Source organism: Pteropus alecto, unplaced genomic scaffold (assembly GCF_000325575.1).
Source record: "Pteropus alecto unplaced genomic scaffold, ASM32557v1 scaffold213, whole genome shotgun sequence".
NCBI lineage: Eukaryota > Metazoa > Chordata > Mammalia > Chiroptera > Pteropodidae > Pteropus > Pteropus alecto.
In genome coordinates, this window is record NW_006434829.1 from 4,041,842 (window position 1) to 4,045,509 (window position 3,668).

A 3,668-nucleotide genomic window follows, 5' to 3' on the forward strand; every position below is an offset into this window, starting at 1 on the left:
AAATAACAAAATAGTTGTTAAGTCATTACATTTGGAGGTTGTTTGTTACATAGCAGTAAATTAGCAAAACACTCCCCATTTCTAAAGCCAAAGTTATTATCTTCCTCTTCACACCTGTTTGTCTTCCAGGGGTTACGGTTTCAGTTAATGGTAGGTACCATTATCTACCTAGGTTTTCAAGCCAGAAAAACTGAGACGGAATCCTATAATCCTCCCTCCCCACTATTCCTGTCCAACCAGCCACTATGTCCTGCAGGCTTGACCTTCTAAATATTTCTTGAATCTGGCCCTCTTCTATTGCTCCATAACTTTGTGCTGCAGTTCAGGTTCTGTTCTTAACTTCTCAAGACTTTTTTTTTTTTTTTTTTTAACGTCTACAGCACTTGGTCTTCCTAGGTGGTCTCCCATCCAAGTACTAACCAGGCCCGACCCTGCTTAGCTTCCCCGATCAGACAGGATTCGGCATGTTCACGGTAGCATGGCCGTAGACATCTCTCGACCTTTTTGTCTTCATACCTGCAGCCCAGTTCTTAGATCCATCTGCTAAACTGCTTCCAAAGTGATCCTTGTAGAATGCATATCCAACAAAGGCAGTTCTCTGCATAACAGGCTTCTGAGTTCCCCGTAGCCAACAGAATAAAGCCCGAACTCAGCTATAAAAGGCTCTTTAAAAATGGCCTCCATCTGCGTTTGCAATCCTACTGGTAACTACTTTTGACTTGCTATATCAATCAAGGTTCAGACAGGAGACAGAAACTATACCAGTTATTTAATGGAGATAATTTAGTATAACGAGTTGTTAGCTAGGTATAAACTGGTTGACTAGGTAACTGAAAGGGTAAAGAGAGAACTTTAAGGCATCGCAGAGGTAGCAACCGCAGAAAGCAGCTCTCACCACTCAGTCTACGAGAACAAAGGGAAGGAGTTGGTGTAATTTAAACTTAGAAATGAGGGGGGGAGGGGTCCCATCTTGCAGAAAGCCGAACCTAAGGAGAAGGCTCCGCTCAGCTGGTGCTAGTGTCTCTGAGCTTATGGGGCGACCCCGTGCAGTTTGGAGTGATGAGACTAGTCCTGAAAACCCGCAAACTGGATACTGCAGCTGCTCCAGGAAGGAAATGCAGCTGCCAGGGTGAAGTGTTGCTGGGATGATGCTCACAGCAAAGTTTTTCCTCCTCCAGCTCTGCAGTCTCCCTCCAGCACTCCCTGGTGCAGAGCCTACCACTGAGACAGCTGGCAAAGCAGAAATGTACTTTTGCAGGCATCACGAAGCAGAGGACAGAAGCTTAGGTTTGGAGCTGAGAAAGTCTTAACAACTGATGCATTTGCCTTGTTACTATCCCTTCTCTTTGCTTTGCCCCCACCTGTTTCAGAACATTGCAAATGTTATTTTTTCCAGAAATGCAGTTTCCTCTCCTCTTTGTCCAGTTAACATCTACTTTTCAACTCTCAGCTGAGTTATCACTCCCTCAAGAAAGCCTTCTTTGACTTCCCTGAAGTAAAACTCTTTTGTAATGGGCCGTTAGCTTCTTTGTAGCATCGTCACAGTTACATTTTGTATAATTTTTTGATTAACATCCACTGGACTGTGAGGAGGGCATTAATCTCAACCACAGGGACCATGCCCTTCCTCCCCCTGGATTTGTTTTTCTTGAACTTGTGCCCCTAACCTCTAAAACAGCAGCTGGCACAAAGTAAGGGCTCAATTAATATTTGTTGAATGGAGTGAGAATTGTAGTTTCAATGGCCAAGGAGAAGTCAATACCATGCCTGAATCAGGAATCATCTGAATCATCTGCTTCCAGGAGCATCTCTGTTCTGTGTGCACTCAATAAGTCTTCCTCCTGCCTCTGACCCTCAGTCTCTCAGTTCCCATCCCGACACAATGCTACTTGTGTTGTCATTCCTAGATGCTCTGTGTGTACATGCAAGCAAAATATATTATTATATACTCTCATAGAGAGATGCTTCATTTTTTTGAACGACTATTTCACTGTAGGAAAGTACCATAGCTTAACCAATTCTGTCTTCAAAGATATCTAGGTTTTTCCCATCTTTTGCTTCTATAAACAGTGCTGCAATGAATAACCTTGGGCATAACATTTGTGTGCATATGTGGTTATATTATCAATATCCACTGAAACATCATCTTTTACTTTGGTTCAAAGTAAAGAGCTTATGCAGAGATGGCAGCAAGGATCTGGCGTGGATGCTCAGAAACGTGCCTCAAAGGGCAGAAATTTCTATCAGACCTCGACTCTCAGAATCTAGGGTAAAACTATAGTGTGGGGGCCACTTCGAAACTGAAATTTTCCATCCAAGCTCCAAAGACACTGATGCATTAACTAGCGTCTTAAGATTTCTTTGCTGCTTCCTTCCACGTTTTTTCCTCCTTTCGTAACATGATAGTTTGTAATCGTTTGCTGTCACCTAGACCAGGGGTCCCTAAACCCCAGGCCATGGACCAGTACTGTCCCTGGCCTGTTAAGAACTGGGCAGCACAGCAGGAGGTGAGGGGTGGCTGAGCCAGGGAAGCTTCATCTGTATTTGCAGCCACTCCCCAGGCCAGCATCACCGCCTCAGCTCCACCTCAGATCATCAGGCATGAGATTCTCATAGGAGCACCGGTGCCTGGTGCCCAAAAGGTTGGAGACTGCTGATCTAGACCATAAACTAGTCTAGTGGATACCAGTGAACAAGATAGATGAGGGCTTTGCTCTTATGGAACTATTTTTATTGTTTTATTATTTTTACCTTGATAGGTGTGTGTGTGTGTGTGTGTGTGTAAGGATTAAGTGAAATAATGGAATTAGCAAAGTGATTAGTCGGCAACTTAATGTCTGTATACGCATTTATACTACATGTATATAAACTCTAAGTTGGAAGATTCATAATTATTCCTGCCGCGACTACTTTTTTCCTCTCCTCTACGCACACCCTCTCCATACGAAGAGCTGACACCTTAACCTCCGAGCGACATGGTTTGCTTTGAGCACAAGGCGAATGCGATGCACTGCCAGTAGGGGGCAAGAATCAACCAGGCGTGCCTATTACCTAAGCAACAGAGTCAAACAGCATTCTCACAATGACTTTACAAAAGGGTTACCAAGAAGTTAATTTGTTCATTCTGTGTTAGGTCATATAATAATAATAAAATAATAAAACAATAAAAATAATAATAGCAGCAACAACAATAAATTATTACAAAGAAGTGAGAGATGGTAGCAACAGACCTATTTTGCAGCAATCATTGAGAGCAATAGTTGGTTTAGGTTATTGGGCGTGAGTGCGGAAAAAAAACTAGATCTGACTGTGCTCACACTCCCTAGGATAGGATAATGGCAGTGGACCTGCCGAGTTACTTGCGGTTTCATATTGAAAAAAGCGCTTTGAGCGAGCCTACCAAGCAATACATATGCGAATATTGTTTTCTATGATTGAGTAGGTAATGAAAAGCTTTTCAAAGTGACAGAGATGCCACTAGGTAAACTTCCTGGGCCGAAAACACACACCCAAAGGATTTTGAAAACAGCTTTGGGCCCCTCCTAGCCCGACTTTGAAAGCAAGTGTGGGACGCATGCGCCCGGGCCACCCGCTGACCTGCTCGTGGCACCAAGAGCTGAGACCTTCTTCCCGACAGCCAACAGGGTAAGGGGCGGGCGGGGGGGGTG

At 43.9% G+C, this 3,668-nt stretch overlaps 1 pseudogene; it reads right to left on the reverse strand.

Annotated features, from left to right (window-relative positions):
- Nucleotides 1-371: 371 nt before the first annotated feature.
- Nucleotides 372-490, reverse strand: LOC112478428 (annotated as a pseudogene).
- Between the last annotated feature and the right edge of the window lie 3,178 nt (nucleotides 491-3,668).